This window comes from Lepisma saccharinum, chromosome 9 (genome assembly GCF_977018435.1).
Source record: "Lepisma saccharinum chromosome 9, izLepSacc3.1, whole genome shotgun sequence".
NCBI lineage: Eukaryota > Metazoa > Arthropoda > Insecta > Zygentoma > Lepismatidae > Lepisma > Lepisma saccharinum.
In genome coordinates, this window is record NC_139237.1 from 12,870,710 (window position 1) to 12,893,253 (window position 22,544).

Genomic DNA, 22,544 nt, shown 5'->3' on the forward strand with positions numbered 1-22,544 from the left:
AAATTGGCAGCAATGAGGTATTCCCCCTTTATAATTACAATCTGAACATCTTGAATAAGGATCACCTTAAGTTTACCATGCATAAACGGCGTACAGGAGGGTGACCTCCATCAATATCGACATGTACTACACCCCCAGTGAATTCATCTCTCGCAGGCCCATGTTCCTCATCAACACGACGAAGGGGAAGAAGGTTGTTGTCAATGACCTAACAAATATCAACATCGTATGCAAATTTTACGATGCCCTGCAGGACGACACAGTGCTTAGCGTCATCCCCATAGCATATGAGACCGTTCTCGATGTTAGAAATGAATAAGTCACCGAGGAATTCTAAATTCTAACACTGTTTCTGCTTTTGCTCAACTGTTTCATCACCTTGGTCAGCACAAACCCCGCAATGATCAGAAGTATTGCAATGACCATGCTCTAAGGTGTGCCAGTGGCAGTACAATATTCGCAATATGTTTTCTGCCCCATCGAAGTCCACCTTGATCGTGCAGTGTGCACAACATTCAGATGGCTGGAGAATCTAGTCCCGAATACAATTTTAGATTCTCCATCGAAGAGGCATCCCTTATAGTCTTTTAATGTGAGCCTTGCAGTGCATGTACGATAGACACAATTCACCATATTCACCTCACCCTCATCGAATACTTTGACGCAGTACATCTTTGCTCGAAGTCTGGCAATTTTCATAATAATGCGTTCCCCAACCCATCTTTCCCAGTACCATCTCATTTTGGGTGTTGAAAATGGTGTGATCTGGAAGGTAATTACTGATGTCGAAGTGCTCAGCCATGGATTTGAGGTATTTGTACAGGTCAGTGGTCTCTATCTCATAGACGAATTAGTCGGTGCCCATGTAGGCTACTACGATATGACGTCCATATCTAGCTATCATGATCTCGTAATTAAATTTGTAAATGGCCAACTTCGATAATTTCAGGATAGTGACACCCACCTCCTTAGGGGCATTGCATGCCACCGATAGATTCATGTTTTCGATGACGGTTAGGTCATGAGCGACGCTGGCGAATCCTTTGAATGTGTGGTCGGTGATCAATTTCAGGAGATTTTTCTCGTCGGTGACCAATTTGAATCTTGCCATTCTTCTTATGTTCTCCAACATTATTCAACAATTTGTAGAAACCTTTGACTGCCTTGGATTGAGATCGCGCACGGCAATCTGCGTTCATATTGATATAACAGACCAACCATTAAGCCTGAATTTTAACCTGTATGAACCTTCTTAAGCGTCAAAACACTGCCTCAGGTAAAATTGAAGAAGGCGATAGTGGACCACATGGTTCTTCTTAGACTCGAAGGTGAGCGTGAGCTTCATCTCCTAAGTACCCGGCACCTTCTGCGAGACTGGCACGAGGACAAACCTACGTTTCTACTCGTGAAGATCTGGGAGGGTATTCTAGGTCGACCTCAAGGATGCACCGCCATTCACCGTGCCTTGACCATTTTATATTTTAGCTCATTTCAAGATCAGCAAGCTCAATCCACATGTAGATGACTACAGGTAGAGGTTGAGTCATCACAGGGTCATATAGATTAGTCATATCAATGTACAATATGTATTTGCTAGGTTTGCCGGGATCATAGTGAGGAGTGTATTGATTATTCGCTTCTGCATATCGAAGAGGACACTTAACAATACCCCCTCTTTCGCCACCTTCGAGAAACACGAATTGTTTAATTTTCTTCACATAGAAGAGTTCTACTCTGGTGAATAAGAGCATGACCTGCAAGACAATCCCGGCGTAGTGTACATGTACGTAGGATGTAAATGATAAGTGGCAATGCATCGTATGCGGAAGAGCTTGAAGACATCGACTAGTAAGGTGACATCTTATGTCAGGTAGTGGTCATGATAGTCGCCCATGTTGGTATATTCTATCAGATCCCAGATCCTGCGAGCAAGCGCATAGTCCTCCTCACTACAGGCAATGTCAAGGACTTGACTGTAGAAGGACTCTTATAATGGCAGCTGAACCTCGTCAAACCTGGCGAAGGAGTCCATATTTACATATCGATAAATACTTTTGCACCTAAACAGGAGTAATCAGTCAGCGCCGAAATACTCTCTGATATCTAGCAGATCATCGTCACCCAATTGATCAACCAAAGTGGCAGGAATTTGGAGGAGTCGAGACATCTGAGAGTAGTAGATTTGATATTGTCCGACCGTAAAATGTTTTCTATACAAATATTTTTCTCCCTGATACGCACTGTGATGTTGGTATTATCCTTTTTATATGTTAGTTCCTTTATGAAAGGGTTGGCATCGAAAATTTCCATTTTTTGGATAAATACCAGATAAAATTATGTTTGCTGATCCTCAGATTCCATTCATCGCATATGCTAGCAATGAACTCCCTGTGTAATGATTGTGGTAGCGAACTGTTTCCAACCGATCTGTAAATTTCTTCCAACAGTGCTGTCGTCGTTGTCACTCCTCAACTCCTCCCTGCGTAAAGGTAGGGCTAGCTCCTTCATTCACTCCTTGACGATTTTGATAAATATCTTGGCTGCACCCTCACTTCAATATGAAAATGGGACAAGAATGCTTTGCATAGGTGAACACTTGCATTATGGCAAATCCACAGGGCTCATGCATGGAGACAGAGGTAGTATTCGGTCTTTGGAAATCGGGTAGACAAGAGGCGTTCGGACAAACCAGCGTCTCAAAGTCAGCATAGATTCCAAATGGGTGCTACACCAAGGCTGGAAAGGTCTTGAATTTTGCGCCCGGCCCGTCGGGGAATTTGTGAGTTACAGCTGGATATCCATTGCAATATTTCACATGTTTTTCCATTTTATCTTTACTCGTCTTCATACCCTGTCCGTGCAAGTGGGAGATACATCGATCCTATATTTCAATTTTATGGTCATGTAGGGTAACCTGCCTCGCAACCAAGCGAGGGAAATCCTGTATGAACCAATAATGCTGGCATTTCACATACAGCAGACGAATGATATGACTACTAGGAGGGGGTGGGTGATGCCTGAGCACGTAGATGATACACCGTATCATCGTAATCGTAGACATGAATCGCCATGGGCTGGTCCCTTGACCCGTTGGAATTGCCTATCAAATTTATGAATATCGTATGGTATTTGATACCGGCCATGGCTTTTTTAATTAGGCGATGATGTACTCAGGCCCATTATAATGTGACACTCGGCATTTGTTATTTTCATCTGGATTGAAGTGTGCGACAAAACACCAGAAAATACATTTTTTTGTCAGCATTCTGAATATTCAACACATCCTTCTTATTGCTGATCACAGGCAGCAGATCGATGTGACCTCTACTATCAAGAGGGATATATATTGCTATTTTGACACGAAGCTCCTGATCGTGGACGAACAGCGACCACCCTGACCGCTACCTTCAAACGCCTGTTGATTTACTCCAAGGGCGCGGCCAACGTCGCTGTAAATCTCATCTATTAGCGGGATGTCAACATGATGGAGTGTATTGACACGGGTCTGCTGGTGGTATTGTTCTACTTCCTCGCCAGAGTTTGTATAGAGTGCCGATAGAATCAAGTACATTTTGATAGAGTGTAGCGGTAGGACACTATGCATGTCATCTGTGACCTGCTGTCTCAGGCTGTCGAGTAAATGTGGGACATCAGATATCGGATTCGGTGTATCCGAAGAGAACAAGGTGGAAACCAGCAATTTATCATGTTCAATACGAGGTATCTTGATTGGTGGGGGTGTACTCATTTTGATTTGCATTATATATATATATATCTTTTACAAGAGAGGGAGGGCCTCCCCGATGGCGCAGTGGTAGCGTCGTCGCCTTGTAATCAAGGGGTCCCGGGTTCGATACCCGGTGGAGGCACAAGTGGTTCGGATCCCACTTTAAACTATAGGACCAGTCCCGATTAGCCTTACTGTGCATAAAGTGGACTTAAAACACCAAATCAATCCAATCCAATCCATACAAGAGAGGGAATGGTGTTTGGTATTTATATACACACTCGCAGATTTTGTGGGGGAATACCACACTAAGCTGACAAGATTCCTTGCCTCGAATGATTCTGATATTTCAGTTTCGATTGTCCTTCAGCTGTGTGTACATGAGCGTGTATTCTATCGACATTCTGGTGAAAAAGAGAAACGGAGGGGAATTCATACCGTAACATCCCTGCTAGAGAGCGTGAACAATCGTGCACAGACTTGTCCAGACTTGCACCGACCTGCAGTTGCATTTGCTTGAGAAACATGTTTTGTCACAGAAAGCGGCGAGACCGCTTACGTGGAGGAGAGGTGAGTGAAAGTCATGAAAATCGAACAAAACCGTCTGGATCTAGGGGCAAGGTGCCTTTTGATCATTGTTCGTTACCAGGTGAAGAGAGAGGGAGCCAAGGTGTGCGTGGTAACAAGCAGGTTGAGTTATCACTATCCATCTATCTACCATTCTCAGTCAGAAGAGTTGGGATAAATTCTGAAACTTTACTTATTAAGTTAGTTTAGTTACCTCTTCTTTCCATTTTTTGCTATGTGCACTAATAACGGAGTTACTTATGGGACCGGACATTTGAATCACTCCGTATTTTTAATAACCGCGAATTTAAACAGTAGATTCATGTACGTTAATTCAACCAAAAATCAATTTAATTTCTGTTACACTTATACTTTTGAATATTACGAACTGGTCCATTAATATATGCATTCATGCATCTAAATCTAACATAACTCCGTATCCCATTCAGGTCTCATTTTCAAATGTTGTACAGTTATTAAGTAACAGTGTATGAATGACGTATAACTTTTTGAAAAGAAAAGAAAAGATCTTTTCATTGCCGAAATATTGCAACTCAAAGTTAACAAGATGTTGAAAAGAATGATCAAAATCGCATTGTTTGCAACATTGTTATGTCCAAAATACAAAAGATATGGATCTACAACTTTCCATATTTTCCTACCTCCTGTGGCCTTTTCATTATGCCAAATATCAAATGAATCAAAAAATGTAAGGTTAAGGATCTTTTTGATTTGACATGGAATGACCCTATTGCCATAATAAAGATTGTAAAAGCCTAATTCCTCAAAGGTTTTGAATTTGATCCGTACTCGTGGAGCATGGCTACAAAGTAATACCAACTGCAACTTCTCAACAACCTGTAATAATAATCAGGAAATGGCTTCAGTCCTACTTACCAATAGGCGGATAATAGTATGGAATGCAACCACATGTTTTCAGAATATGTTTTCTTCTGCAGTTTGAAATACATGATTCGAAACTGTACTCCTTTGTTAATCTTGGGTAATCTTCATCTGGAAACAAGCATTTCCGTTGAGCTGGTGAAGTTATTCTTATTTCATCATCCGCGTTTATAATATGTATTAAATATGAAAACAGTATGTGGTTCTCAATGAAAGGGCACATGTCGCTCCTCTTTTCTGGGATCGCTCCATTGGATGTTAAGTGAAGCTGAAGGAGTAAGAAATTGTTTGAACATTGGTACATCAAAAGTCTGAACTCATTTACAAACACATTCTGTTATATACTACAAGAGATACACACAAATACACATAAACACAAACAAACACACACACACGCACAGACACATAGACATAAGTAATTACGTGACGAAACATTTCTAATTATCATCTTGTTGGAAGTACTTGTCTCAAAAATAAAAGAGAGAAACTCGTTTTATGTCAGAAATCACTGGTTAACTGTCACCTCCCTCCTCTCAAATCTCTGTAGGTTGAGTAATGGTTGATGTTGTGCTGCTCCATCGAGCACTAAAACGTGCAGTTGTAAAACTATTTCAATTTGTCTGTCTGTAGATATTGTGGAGTCCGACCTTGCTAAATAAAATTGCGAAAATACAACTTCAACCAGAGAAATGGTCTTGGTTTTAAATGGGATTCCCATGCATATTTGCTGAAAGTGTCGATGACCAAGAGCAAATATTTGTAACTCCTATCGATCTTGTAGAAGGTTTTCAAGTTGCAGATGGACATATCCACAGTATCTCCCAGCCAGAGATTATCGATACCTCTAGTCACGACAGAGGTATGATTGTAATGGCGCCGTGTTATTTTGTGGAGTTCATCGACAATGGCGTATCTAGATAATAATCTACAGGTTGCTGTTGATAATCACCACCATGGTAATGAGATTTCTTGAAGGTGTTACGTTGTTAGTTTGTACGAACAATTATAGTCTCCGTTCTCAACATCGAATAAAGGTAATGAATTCCATGTCCTCGAATATTTTATACGGAAATATAGTCTCGTCTCATTCTGTAATTAGAATATTTTGAGCCCTAACGCACCATTGTTGCCTAACAAAGTGACGGTTGGAACAGCCGCTTTTATCACATAGGCTTAATAGCAAAACTCTTGAATCTATATGGTACCACTGAGTAGAAATCTGTAGTAAGATCTGTGGGGATGGACCATGTAAATCATTGCCCAATTAACGAAAGTGGACTGTCGCTTGAATTTCGGTATGCTGTTAGATTCAAGGGCTTGAAGTGAAAGCATCTCAATGAATTTAGAAATTATAGAATTTGCACGTTATTCTATAATTGTCCAGTTTTCACTGGATATGGTCAATCTTTTCGCCAAGGTTGTCGTCGATATCAGAATATTAAGGTTTTAATCTTACTTTGACATAGAGCTTCTTGTACTGGTCAATTATATCGCAAAGTGTGGTGCCAAAATCAGATTATTCAGGCTCCTGTGTAGCTGTGCTAATAAAGCTAATCTTCCAAGTTTGTAATATACCTGCCGGATGCTATCGATGACACTAAGCTTCGATCAATTCACGGATACGTCATTCACTCAGTGGAAAGTTGCCTGAATCGCACCGGTTCCCAAAACTCAGCACTGCACAGTGGGCCAGAACTCATAAAATGGGGGCAAGAATCGAAATTTCTAATTTGAAGCAGAGCCTTTAAATTATTAGTTTCCTGTAGAGCAATGATGAGGCTGCCTCAAAACACAAAAAGTTCCATTCAGGTGTTAACATAAATGGGGATTTAATGTGGGCAAACCATATATCTCTTAAATGCCATTTCACAGATGTCTCGCACACAGTTTAAACTATTGGGACTGGTGTTGAATTATCAGAACGTTATTTGAGTGGGATTTCTGGGGCACATATTCTACATACCGTCAAGATATGAATTTTCTGTGGGTGGAGTACGAATGAATTAATTTACTGAATTGTGGTCATTGTTATACAAGCATGTTCATACGCTGCAGTTATAACGACTTTGTCAGTATAATTCAAACTCAGTATCAGCACAATAGGTAGCTATGGTGCTATATTGAAAAGGAAATTTAAATTTACATATACTGATAACTTTATAATTATTATATTGATAAAAATAAAAAATAAAAACTAGAAACAACAAAAATTACAATAGCATCAAATTATGCATATGTTTAAAAGAACATTTATAAGATATCAATGCTATACATAAAAAAAAATATCTTTGTTATCTCCTTCCAGGATAAAGCAAGTCTTTGTATCTACAATTCTGAGCTTCAGTTTTCTAAATTCATCATCTGATCAAATCACCTCCAAACGTAGAACATATAAGTGTCACTCTATGCGACCTTCCTCAAAGCACTCATTTGAGGAACTGTAACATTTACAAGTTTGCCCGTTAAGGAAGATGAAAACAGATACCTATTCACTGCTTCCAATTCAACATGGCATCTATTATACATATCAGTGTAATTCCACAACTTTTGAATCTTTATAAGATTATATCATATTCAAAGTTCATTCGAGTCATAAAAGGCTTCTATATAACTTAAACATCCAAGCTATTATAACATTACCCAGTTTAATGCTTTAAAAGCAACAATTATTGTACAAATACATCACCATTCCATATTGATAAATCTGTACTTATCTTTTTTCCATCCTGAGATCCTTTTAAAGTCACAGACAACTAGTATTAGAGTAACTAGTTGATATGATCCATATTTTTATGTGACGTCATCAGTAGAAAATATGTCACTAATGTATTTATTTTGTAAAAGAAAGAGTAATTTCTTTGTTATTATAGTTATTATATGTAATAACGCACCTGGTTTGTAATGTATATTTTTTGTTTAATATTTATTGTATTTTATGCTTTGTTATAAGGAGTTTAATGTATCTTCATGTTTGCAAGAGTGCACTATACGAATTTGTACTTCTAAAGATGTATAGATGTCAGTTTTGTTGATAGTATCCTTTTGTAGATAGGGAGTGATTCATCTGTACTTTAATCTGTGTTCTCGAAAAGAGTATAAAAGCGAGGATATCGCGTAAGAAATCATCACACTTTCGCCACGGATCGTCGAAGCTTTTTAACTTAAAAAGAACTCCTCGGTGTTGTGCATACATCCTGGTATGGTAGTTCGGGGCGCAAGCTAGGCCTATGTGAACATAGGTACGCCGATAGCCATGCATTGATGATATGCACAATACTGCAACCTTTCTACGTTAAATAATAAAGCTAGCCTAAAGATTAATTTGGAAATAAAAGGCTAAAGAGCAAATATTGGCTCAGTTATCATTGCATATCTCTTGGTGTGGTAGTTCGGGGCGCAAGCTAGGTCTATGCAATCATAGGCTTGCCGATAGCCACGCATTGAGTTTATGCGTTTTAGTTGAGTCAATTCATCGACAAAGCGAAATCCTCGCTTTCATCTCAAGTATATTTGCATTATAATTGCCATGAATAAAGAATAAAACCTTTCAGTTTATATATACTGCAATAATGTGATTTTATTTCTCTGTGCTGTGAATATTGTCTTTGCCTAACACTACCCCTGTACCTGAGAGGAGTCTGTGTACTTCACCGAGTCTCATCGTTTACCGCTGAGTATTATTAAGTTAATATTAACAGTACAATAATACGACGCGTTTAAATAATTGTGCAGTAGAACTTGACAAGTGGCGGCTCAACGTGTTGGCTCGATTTTGTAGTGTACAACTGCAAGACAATTGTTTAAAGTTGAGATTAATTGTGCAAGAGCACTGAACTTTCATATTTATTGAAAAGCACAGAGTTATTTTGTTCCGATATGGACAAGAAGCATTTGCGTAGCGCAAATAAAAATCTCACTTCGAGTTCAGGACTTAATGTTCCCGATTGTTGTCGGGACATTGATAAAGATAAAACCACATTTGTGTGCAAGAAATGTACAAAGCTTTTACATTTTGAATGTTGTGGCTTAGATATTCGAACTGAAAGCCACGATGCTACCGATTTGGTTTGTAAAGATTGTGAATCATTGTCTACGGATAGTTCATCTGATCCATTAAATATGTTTAAAGCATTAAAAGCCATGATTGAAGGAATTAGCAAGCAACAAATCGAAAGTATGGAAACATTACAGACTGATATTAAACAGCAAGCTGATTCCATTAATAACTTGAAGGCCGATATTAGCAATGATATTAGTAAACAGTCTGAAGCACTGAAAGCTGATATTAAACAGCAAGCTGATTCCATTACCAGCTTGAAGGCCGATATCTGCAAACAGTCTGAAACATTGCAGGCTGATATGTGTAAACAGTCTGAAGCACTGAAAGCTGATATTAAACAGCAAGCTGATTCCATTACCAGCTTGAAGGCCGATATCTGCAAACAGTCTGAAACATTGCAGGCTGATATGTGTAAACAGTCTGAAGCACTGAAGGCTGATATCTGTAGACAATCTGACATATTAAAGGAAGATATCCTCAGACAATGTGCGTTGCTAAAGGATGATATCAGTAAGCAGCACGATGAATCTATAAAAGTATTAAGAGCTGAAATAGGCGAGATGGCCTGTGAGATTCAACAACTGAAGTCTGAGAACGAGGAAACTAGGGCTCGATTCTCTGAAGAAATCCGGCAGGCTAGAGAGATAGACTTTGATGACTTCCGGCGCAGCTTGGCAGCCGATGTAAATAAAGCCACGGAAAATGTTCGCACAGATGTGGAGGATATTAACTCGAGATTCACTGGAGAGTGCAATAGGATTATCGAAAAACAGCTGACAATAGAACAGATGTTGGCCGAGGCCGAGACTGACAAAATACAGTTCCGGGCTGAGGTCCAAGAAAATATTAGTCAGATTTCAGTAGTTGTGTCTCAAAGAAGCAAGGACGTTGAGGAAATAAAAACTCAAGTAGAACAACTTACGAATCAGTTAGAGACCATGCACGTTACCCGCCAAACGGAAACAGAAACTGGATCTCGAACAGCTGGTTATCCGTCTGCAGTTGCTGAGAGTGCAGCGTTGCCAACCATGAACATTGAACTAAATGAAGCGATGGACAGAGCCGGTGGAGAGAGAACTAGAGAAGACAAACAAGTCTGTCGCCCACGAGTTACTGCTGATTCAAGAGCTAATGAAGTGGCGTCTGCTGTTCCACCTACCTTTAGTCTTTCGGGCGATGACAGAGGTTACAGAGAGCGTGAATCTCGCAGGGGCCGGCACAATCTTTATGAAGAAAGGACAAAGAGGAAACGTCTAGAAAGGAAGAAAGGTCGCAGTTCCTCCTCTTCCAGCACCACCTCTGACTCTCAGTATCAAGCAAAAATCAGGAAGAGAACACGAAGGCATGGAAATTCAAGGAGCGGGCCAGATGAGTCGCCGCCAAGAACTCAGCGATCAGCAATGACTGGAACTCCAAGGATGGCAGACCTTAATTCCTTGTCGAAGTTCAAGGGAGACCTGGAAGCCCAGAATGCTGAGCAATACTTAAAAGAACTTAATATCAATTTTGATTTAATGCAGATTCCATACGAATACCGATTGGAAATTATTCCTCGGCTTTTCAAGGGCCAGGCTGAGCATTGGTTTCGAGCAAACCAGTTAGAGTTCAAGTCCTATTCTGATTTCTGCCGTCGTTTTCGAAAACAATATGCTTCAGAAGAGGCCAAAGAGAGGCAGCTGACAGCAGTGAGATCTCGCCGATACTTAAAGCAGTCTGGTATGAGCATGGAGGAATATGCCTGGTCTATTTACTCAGCCTACCGCAATCTGTCTGCCCGTTACATAGAACCTGAGATTGTGAATTTAATCATCTCCCAGCTTCCATATAGAGCTCGCAGTCTGAGTCTAGCTAATTCTCCTCAAACTGTACGGCAGCTAGCCGACTTTCTGAAAAGGTTCGAGGTGCTTGAGAAACAGGACAGTTGGAAGCCTGTGTGTAATAGGGAAGGTGCAGGCCAGGGAAATGCTCCCAGACAAAATAGAATTGGAAACCAACAACCCAGAGTCAGACAAGTTATGCAGAACCAGAGGAATGGATATTCCAATTACAACAGGCGGCGTAATCCTCCGAGAAGGGATGGCAGGAACAACTACGCACGTGGGCCGCGTCGTTCCAGATCTGATCCAGAAGAACATTCCCGTGACTCTTCACGTAACGCCTCTGAACCCAGTAACTTCAGAGCGACGGCGCCTCCGTTTGAACCTTCTGCTCCACGTTTGACGAACGAGCAACGTCAAAGCGTCGACATGACAAGAGACTTTTGTTGGGCACCATCGACTAGTGCTAATCCGAGTGGTATGCAGTCGGATTTAGCCAGTCGCCCAAGGTGAATTCTTCGTTCCCGATCACGGTTGGGCTAAAATCTTGGACTTCTCTGGGAACAGATGACAGCGTTATAAATAATGAAGACAATCATATTTTTTGTTGTGCTGACTCTCAATGAAGGAGAACAAAGTTTTGATAGAGCACTACAACAGGCAGTTAGAAAGGAAAATTTACCCAGGGCTCCATTAATTAAGGCAACTGTAACAGGCGTCGAGTTTATTTGTGTTCTGGACACTGGCAGCGAATGTAATCTCATGAGCTACGCCATTTGGAAGAAGATTAAAGAGAAGCTGCCGTCATTGCAGTTACAAACATGTCCAGATGTTAGGCTGACTGATTTCACTGGGAGAAACAAAACTAGAGGTGTGGGATGTAGACAAGTATATCTGCAGATTGCTGGAAGACATTTATTGGAGGACATATTTGTCTTGAGAGGTCTCGAAGCTGACTTTATTTTGGGCTACCCATTCCTCAGGAAATATGAAGCAGGAATTGACCTACAGCGCGAGAAGTTATCCCTCACCGTAGACGGAGTTCCGGTAGAGCAGGACCTCGTGAATAATGGATCTTCGAAAGGGACGTATGTACGAAATGTCCGTGAAGGTTCCCATGTCGATCAGTGGACGGCTAGTCCTGACGACATTCTTCAGAAGGTCAATGCGAATGAGATTTTATGCGAATGGGGTAGATGCCAATTGAAGGAAGTCTTACTGAAGCATAAAGATGTATTTTCCGAGAGACCAGGTACTATTAAAAACTTCCAGTGTGAGATTGAACTCACCACCACAGAACCTGTGTATCGATCTCCATATCCCAAACCTATAGCAAAAAGGAAACTCCTGGAGGAAGAATTAGAAAAGTGGAGACAATGGGGTGTTATAATGCCTTGTAATTCCCCTTACTTGAACCCTTTAATTGTAGTCGACAAGCCTGACGGTACAGTACGCCCATGCATTGACTTCAGAAATTTGAATAAAATTGTACGTGTTCCACGAAATTCAGTTGAGCCCATTTCGGATGACTTACAAAAATTTAAAGGTGCTCGTTATTTTACAAATCTGGATCTGGCTTCTGGATATTTACAGATCCCTGTAAAAGCTGACTGCCAACCATGTACTGCCTTCTCCTATAAAGGACGTCAGTGGATGTTTGTTCGAATGCCTTTTGGTATCTCTAGTGCTGTGTCAATTTTCATAGCTGCCATGCATGCTGTATTTGGTCCTGAAACCGAAGAGTATCTAACTCAATATATGGATGACTTGCTGATTTTCGACAAAGAATTCTCCAAGCATCTCGAACATCTGGACGAAGTGTTGCAGCGACTCCAAGAAGTGGGGATGACTGTAAAGCTGCGAAAATGTGAATTTGTCAAAAAGGAAATTACCTACTTGGGTCACATTGTTTCTGGAGATGCTATCAAAATCCAACCAGACAAAAATTCCGCCATTAAGTTATTTCCTAAACCTAAAACTAGAAAGGATGTTCGGAAATTTCTTGGCCTCGCCAACTGGAGGCGGAAGTTCATTGAAAATTTTGCAGCTAAATCTGAACCGCTCACCAAGCTGTTAGGTAAAAATCAACGTTGGATTTGGCGAGACGAGGAAGAACAAAGTTTCCAGCTACTGAAGAATGAACTTGTAAGAGATGCTGAATTAGCACAGCCTGATTTTGAACAGGAATTCTGTATCCAATGCGATGCTTCGGGGAAAGGATTGAGTAGTATTCTTTTCCAAATGGATGGTGAAGAGAGGAAGGTCATTCAGTATGCAAGCCGAAAACTGAAGGAGAACGAACGCCATTACTCCATCCATGAGTTAGAATGTTTGGCCATAATCTTTGGAGTTGAGAAGTATGCTGTTTATTTGAAAGGTAGGCCTTTCACTATCTACAGTGATCATAAAGGGTTGGTATGGTTACAAGACGCCCGTAACTGGAACAGTCGTTTGACTCGCTGGTCTCTAAAACTCACACAGTACCAGTATAAAATAGTATACGTCTCTGGTCGCCAAAACGATCTGGCAGATATTTTATCTCGGTATCCTGCTGATGATATACCCAAGATTCAACCTGAAAATAGCCAGCAGACATTCAGAATAAACTACCTGTGGGCCGAAAGAGGAGAAATAGATGACGTCGACAAGTGGAGACAGGCACAATCTGAAGATGAATTCTGCAAAAATTTACTCCAATCTCTAAATTCTCAGGAACCTAACCTCAGATTGCATCGTTCCTATCGCATTCAAGAAGGAATTTTATTTAAGAGAGGATCAGACAATCAGTCCCTTTGGAAACTGTGTGTTCCGGTGGTAATGAAGCAACCTCTCTTGAAAGTAATTCATGATGAAGCTGGACATTTTGGAGTATCCAAGACATTGAAGCGACTTACAGTACGATACTTCTGGAAAGGCATGAAGGAGGACTTGATACAGTACATCCGAGATTGTGAAATTTGTGCCCAGAGTAAACCAGACAAATTAGGGATACTCAAGGAGACCCTTCATATCAGTCCCAAGCAACCTCATGAGATGCTTTCTCTGGACTTGATTGGGAAGCTTCCTCGGTCTAATGGATACCAGTACATCTTGAGCCTTATTGATGTGGGTACACGTTTTGTCTCCGCATATGCTTTACGGACTGCCAGCACCACAGAAATTATAAACACGCTTCAGAGAGGATATTTTGCTCACTATCTAAACGTTACGTTTACCCTAAGCGACAGAGGAGCTCAGTTTACCTCGAAGCAGTGGAAGGAATTTACCAAAAGCCGTGGTATCCATCATGTTTGCACAACAGCTTACAATCCAAAGGGGAACATGGTAGAACGAGCAAATCAAGAGATAGTCAGATTACTTCGTTTATTTTGTTATCGAGAACATCAGACTTGGTCGCGATACATATCAAAAGTTGTTTGGTTAATTAATTATTCTATTTCTGAAACAACTGGATATTCACCTGCTGAACTATTCTTCAATCATCCTATACCCAGAGAGATCCTAACTCATTTCAATTGGCCCGAACGGGAAGAAGCCCAACCGGATTGGAAGTCCAAATTATTCTTAGCCCAAGTCAGGGAGAAGAAGAAGCTGTCGAAGAATTTAAAACAGAAGGGAAACGCCAAGACAGTGACAGTTGGAGACTTCGTGATGGTTAAAAACCATTCCTTAAGCTCCTCACTAGATAGGACCATTCAAAAGTTATTTATGTTGTGGATAGGACCTTATCTAGTGTACAAAGTGGAAAATAATGTTGTGACATTGCTAATTCCAAGGACCACATATGATAAGGTTAACTTGGATAACCTAAAACTGGTGCGTTTTTCGGAGGATAAAAAGAAAGAGTTTGTACTTTAAAACTAAGTTTCCTCCAGGTAGATAACTTCCTTCCTGAAACTTAGTTTTCGAAAGGAAGGGGCAGATGATATGATCCATATTTTTATGTGACGTCATCAGTAGAAAATATGTCACTAATGTATTTATTTTGTAAAAGAAAGAGTAATTTCTTTGTTATTATAGTTATTATATGTAATAACGCACCTGGTTTGTAATGTATATCTTTTGTTTAATGTTTATTGTATTTTATGCTTTGTTATAAGTAGTTTAATGTATCTTCATGTTTGCAAGAGTGCACTATACGAATTTGTACTTCTAAAGATGTATAGATGTCAGTTTTGTTGATAGTATCCTTTTGTAGATAGGGAGTGATTCATCTGTACTTTAATCTGTGTTCTCGAAAAGAGTATAAAAGCGAGGATATCGCGTAAGAAATCATCACACTTTCGCCACGGATCGTCGAAGCTTTTTAACTTAAAAAGAACTCCTCGGTGTTGTGCATACATCCTGGTATGGTAGTTCGGGCCGCAAGCTAGGCCTATGTGAACATAGGTACGCCGATAGCCATGCATTGATGATATGCACAATACTGCAACCATTCTACGTTAAATAATAAAGCTAGCCTAAAGATTAATTTGGAAATAAAAGGCTAAAGAGCAAATATTGGCTCAGTTATCATTGCAAATCTCTTGGTGTGGTAGTTCGGGGCGCAAGCTAGGTCTATGCAATCATAGGCTTGCCGATAGCCACGCATTGAGTTTATGCGTTTTAGTTGAGTCAATTCATCGACAAAGCGAAATCCTCGCTTTCATCTCAAGTATATTTGCATTATAATTGCCATGAATAAAGAATAAAACCTTTCAGTTTATATATACTGCAATAATGTGATTTTATTTCTCTGTGCTGTGAATATTGTCTTTGCCTAACACTACCCCTGTACCTGAGAGGAATCTGTGTACTTCACCGAGTCTCATCGTTCACCGCTGAGTATTATTAAGTTAATATTAATAGTAACATAATACGACGCGTTTAAATAATTGTGCAGTAGAACTTGACATAGTTCAAACCAGATTTTTTAGTATGAGTTATCTTCAATTGTTTTTGATTTATATTTTTGTCCATAAGTGCTTAACAGCTTGAATGTTTGTGTAGTAAATGTACATATATGCTCTGTTACAGCTATTTTACTATGTATATCACAATATACTTATCTAATGATTACAATTACCATTTTTTGAATGTTGATACAAAATACCAAGTACGACATCATATTATACATTGAACAATTTTAAAGAGTTGACCTTTGTATATAAACCTTGATGCCAATGCAAATGTACATAATTTCAATAAATTTAATTATAAATTTGAATGTATCATATCGTTCTTGTCTGAAAGATCACATATGATTTAAAATATTTGTTTTTCATTTTGTCAGTCAAAAATAACTATTATGAATATGAATTCAACATATTGCACAATTTGATAATTTTGTCATTATATACAAATTGGGTTTTTTAAACATCATATTTAATAAAATTAGTTTAAATAATAATTTCAAACATTTAATTGCATTATATGAATAAATTTTGAGTAATCATATGACTAAATTATTATAAATATTGCTCAAATGTGGAACTTGAGACTTAGCCTAACTATTTTCATATGTTGTTATGACAATGTATTATTTTTATTGTCATACTGGCGTTCAACAAGGGACGAACCCACAACAGAATTGAGCACTACTGAGACTTTTAAACATATAATAATGAATATAATGCCTCTATATTTACAAACTGTTTACATGTTTAGCATTATAATCAATTGAGTATAACTGAATATTTGTTTTCCAACAATACAACATGAACTTGTTCATCATGAACCAATACAGTGCAACTATGCATAATGAATTTTTAGTACATAATAATATTGAAAAAACGAAATTCAAGTTCGACATACCAACAATTATTATCTAGTGAAGTAAAACATGAATCATTTCTACATAAACAATGTACCTACCTAACATTATTATTTATTGTCAACCCATGAAGCACCATTCAGGCCTTCATTCTCAACCTGAGAGCATAATTTCTATGTTAATCTTTATTTAGCAAAAAAATATATGAATGGCTTATTGCAGAAAGGGACCTGAGTCACATTTTTGAGGTATCGGAGTTTATGGTATTTTTTATTTTGATAGTTACAGACACATCTTTTAGTGCAGAAAGGACGTCAGTCACACGAGGATATAGCCAAGAAAATGCACAGTGAAAAGTGTACTTTAATGCAGAAAGGTACCGGAGTCACTGACTCGGGTCCTTTTCTGCAATAAACTAAGCCGTATTTACACGTTGTACGAAATGTGTACGCTAATCTGTGATACAGCTCGGGCGGTAAATATATGTTAAACTTATTGACACCATTAACATTATTGAGTTCGCAACGTGGTGGCCTCATGTCTACAAAAAATGTGGCATCTGTGAAAACTACCATGTGTTTCTACAAAAATAGGCAGTATTTTCAGATTTCCAAGTATCATTACTTTGAATACTGTGTTCAACATAAGGGTACTGTCAAGGTTTACGAAGTCATCAAAGGTTTGACGTTTCACACCTTCTATCTGACCAAAGGTGCAAGAATTGTAATTCCTACGCCACGTACGTTTCCAGTTTCAAGTATGCCGATCAAGCTTACTAAATTGAAGGACATACGAACTGCCTTTTCGTATGTACCAGACGACGTCAAAGGATTTTATGAAGTTATTCTTCAGTGGCCCACTACACACGGCAATGAAACAGCCTCAGATGTAGAATAACACATGCATGTATCAGCTCGTACATTATTGTACTTCAATCAGCGACAATAAAGTCGAGAAAGTGCAGTACACTGTCATTCATTGATGAATCTATAATTTTCTGTGGCATATATAACATAACCTAACCTAACCTAGCTTATGTGGCAACGACAAACAGACGTTTGTAGGATATTTCTCGTCTTATTTCTCAAAGTTTCCACTTTTATTGCAGAAAAGTCACAACTTTTTCATCTCCACTGTCTCTAGCAGCATACTGCAGGGGGGCGAATTGAGGGTTGCAAAATTAACTTTTCTTTATGCTGAATATGTGAGCCAACAACGGCACATTTCTTTCTTACACTATCAATATTATACCATTTTTCTTGTTTTTCTCAGAATTGTGCAAAAGTGACTCAGGTCCCTTTCTGCAATAAGCCATTCATATTAATAATAATTTTCTACATGTAGAGTAAGTAACCTCTGATCCAACTTAGTTTTTCATTGGGAATTCATCCTTTATCTGGTAACATCAGCTAACAAGACAAAAATCTAAGTTCCTGCATTGAGAAGCACTGATCCTCAGATTTACGGAGTGCCGAATATAAGATTTCATACATCGCAAATGAATTCATGCAAGAAATGTATAAATTATGATGTGCGCACAAAAATTGGAAATCATAAATAACTGTTGTTCCTGAACTCACAGTGTCACGGCATGAATATCCTATTCTGCCCCTAGTGAACACATTTTGGAGCCATAATGCATTCTAGCATTTTAAAGGAAACAACTACTTGACTGAAGCTTGGATCAACACGTGAATCTCTTTCCTCTTTGTCAAGCTCATTCCTATTTGAGCCTACGATTCAACTCTTGGAATCTTTGTGCTCTAGTAAATATTTTTCAAGCCAAAGCTAAATCTTAGCATTTAAAATTATTATGCACATGCCATCACATTATATTATACATTTTTTGCATTCCAAAATACACATAACAAAGAATATTTGTTATATTGGATTTTTCCACCGTTCAACACAACTAAGGATCAAGAAATTTGAATGAGGACCAATGTTGGATCATGAAGATCAACTTAAAGCAAACTCTACAGAAGAAGACTTCATATCTGACCTAATGTTTCTGACTCAAGAAAAGAAGCACGAAAAAGAGAAAATTTTGACATTGACATCCGACAAAAGAAAAATTATGCACAAAGTACCGTGACTCACAGTACCACCTTTAACCAACATCCTAAGAGAAGAACTCAACCAACCAACCCTCATGGGTATGGTTGTGAAATGAAGCAGTATCTCTTGTCCTTCAAACCAACAAAATAAACAACATGTTAGCATAAGCAATTTCATGCCAAAATTACTATATGAATAATTAAAAAAGTAAAGAACTGAGGTCTTATGTACCACAATTGATACTCAGTCAATAAGGAACTCCCAACCAACCAACCCTTAGAGTTACTTCACTCTGTGGATGGTAAGTATAGATTAAATTATCCTGCAACAATATTTCAGGATGTATGGCAAATCAATCTTTGTTAAAATTAAAAAGTTTGAAAGTGAGATGGGTATACAACTATAATAAGTTGTCAGCTTACATGTGGTCAAATGTGCCCACACGTGTGCCCAAATTACCGCACCTTTATTGCTAACAGTGTATTCCAACAGAAGAATCAGACTGCTGAACAAAGTGAATAAATATGCATGAACCCCTTTATTAATATTCCCCTACTTTACCTAGACAACAGGTTACCATCGGGTGTGAGTGTTCTAACTACTCTCCCTACTATCACCGTGCAATCTGAGATAAACTATATTAAATTCCAAATTATTATATTGAACCTTCTAAGGCGTGACGCTCCGAGACTTTTCTGTGTTTGGATGAAACCTGTATTCGGTTTCTTCAACATCCCCTTTTAACACTTCAAAGTCGACATGTCTTTACTTCACATGATATCGGAAGCATGTGAACCTATCCTTAGGCCACTAAGTGATACTTTATGTTCACACAGAACAAAGTAAAGTGTAATTATTTTCTTTAAACAAAGAATCTTTGATAATAATTTTCAACTTTAGGGTTTGCATATGTGATTGATTGATTTCAGCATTGAAACAGAACTATATTCATGACTCAACATGTCAAGCTATGTAACCACTGACCTTACTCCATCGACAATACCCAAATTAAAACATGTACTGATACTGTCATAGTGAAAGTATTCAAGATAACTCTTCATATCAGATGTTACATGTACACAATATAGTTATTTTGCTAAACTGTATGTTTCAAATTCACATACTAATAAAACTATGTATGTTTCATAACATACTTTTTCCAAATATATGCAACTACATAAGAATGTTACAACACTCATACCTCATATTACTGTAATTCTGAACTTAATCACAAATGATAAGCACTATAAGTATGTAACAATCTTTACCCATCAAGTAATTTTCAGTCACATATCTGATAAAATATAGTAAGACATGTCTGCAGACTGCAACAATGCCTTTGAAAAGATACATTACAGGTAAGTAATCAAATTATTAAAATATAAGTCTACGACATTACAAATTTGAGTTAACTTTAACTTCATGACATCATAGTGACATCTTCTGCGTACAAGTGTACGATGCATGATCAAGTATACTATCACAGTCAAAGTACAAATATGTGAGGAGTAAGCTTGGAATGCTTCTAGACTAAATTTTCTCCTCCATAATTTCAAACACCGCTGCCTGAATGTTCTTTTACGAACATGTTTAGGATGAGTTGTTACTTTTCTCCTTGCACCTGGGCAATTGGTGAAAACAGTCTTATTAATTTGTTTCAATTTAAGTTTGGTGCCTTTCCTAATTGTATCCTTCAACTGGACATTTGAAACACTTTGGGGAAACACCCCTTCACCTTGGTCTAGAATACCGTGAAACTTCTTGTCCAAAATCATTTGGGAAAGTTTCTTCTCTACTTTGTTTACAGGTATGTTAATGCATTTTGAAACATAATCCACATGAACACGAGAATAAGGTTCGATGATTTGACAAAGGTTTTGTTCCAACACTGTGTCATAAATGCTGTCTAAATGTGCTCGAACAATTGGATCATTTTCCAGTTCTTCTTTAAACTTATCCACAGCCTCCTGATAGTCTACCAGAGATCTCTTAAGACTTGCTTGAGCAACACACTTCATAGCTTCAATTGCACTTCCGGCATACTTCAGAGCCAGTTTCCCGCTTATGATCTGCTGCACATCTTCTGGTGTGTTCAACATTATTTTAGACAGCAGCATGCACTTCAATGCAGTCAAAGCCTTTGAGCTTTCCACACTATTATAGCCTTCAAATGCTTCATAGACGTAAGAGTATGCTGTTTTGAAGTCTATCTCATCAGCAGCATGAAGAATGCCTGACTGCATATCAAGCGATGCTTGTAGTTTTGGAGGGCAAAATATTGAATTAGCTGTAGTGCGAGCTGAGGTAAGTGCTGCACTGCTTTCGGAAGATTACTCAAGGCATGGTAAGTTTTACTTTCTAGAAGTTGAACCTCTAGCAATAAATTCTTGTCATGTAACTTATTCAGTTCTCTTAATAAGGCCGATTCCAAGTGAAGAGCTTCAGGAAACATTCCAGTGTCAAAATACAAAGCTATTAGGCAGGCTTCCAAATACTGCCGGAGGATAGTCTTTTTATCTTGTTTTGCACACTCAATGCACTCCTTGCACAACTGAACTTTACTGCCAATGCTAGCTTTCAGATCCAAGAACATGTCAACCAAAGCACGAACCAATTTTACTGCCTTCCTCTTACTAATGGTGCACAGCAAGAGTCTTGTCTGCTTAATAAGTTCAGCCAGTTCTTTAGCTTTGCCATCTCTCTTGTAAGTCTCTCCTAGTTTCAAGATACTTTGTTATTTGAGACGAATTGCATCTTCTTCACTTTCATTTTCCTGTTCTTGCAGAAGCCTGGACAGATCATCTGTTTCGTCCAACTTATTCGCGACTGACGTTGACTGGGCTCTTACCACACATATAACTGCCGCCATTTTTGTATTTTTGCCCACCTCGAGTTCATCTTTGATCTCTTCTCTAAGCTCTGTACAGGTAGCTTTGATTTCACCTCTGAACACTCTGACTTCTGAGATACTAGTTTTAATAATATCATTCAGCTCTGTCAATTGAGCATTAGTCTTGTCCTGATTAGCTTTGAGATCCTCCTGATTAGCTTGGAGCTCTGTTTGGCCATCCTTGATAGCATTGAGAGCAGCCAAAACATCTGCCAAGCAGAAATCCAACTTTGGATCTGACATGTTTAAAGATATAAACACCTAACCTCAGAAACAAGAACAAGAAACAAAACAATACAAAGATTATTATAAGCTTGAACCTTTTCAACTAATCACCGGACGTCTCATAATCTTAAATATATAACGACTTTGTCAGTATAATTCAAACTCAGTATCAGCACAATAGGTAGCTATGGTGCTATATTGAAAAGGAAATTTAAATTTACATATACTGATAACTTTATAATTATTATATTGATAAAAATAAAAAATAAAAACTAGAAACAACAAAAATTACAAAGCATCAAATTATGCATATGTTCAAAGAACATTTATAAGATATCAATGCTATACATAAAAAAAAATACCTTTGTTATCTCCTTCCAGGATAAAGCAAGTCTTTGTATCTACAATTCTGAGCTTCAGTTTTCTAAATTCATCATCTGATCAAATCACCTCCAAACGTAGAACATATAAGTGTCACTCTATGCGACCTTCCTCAAAGCACTCATTTGAGGAACTGTAACATTTACAAGTTTGCCCGTTAAGGA

General features: G+C 38.5%; 1 pseudogene; it reads right to left on the reverse strand.

The window, feature by feature from the left end:
* Positions 1–19,131: 19,131 nt before the first annotated feature.
* On the reverse strand, positions 19,132–21,645 carry LOC145992335 (26S proteasome non-ATPase regulatory subunit 11 pseudogene; annotated as a pseudogene).
* Positions 21,646–22,544: the final 899 nt, after the last annotated feature.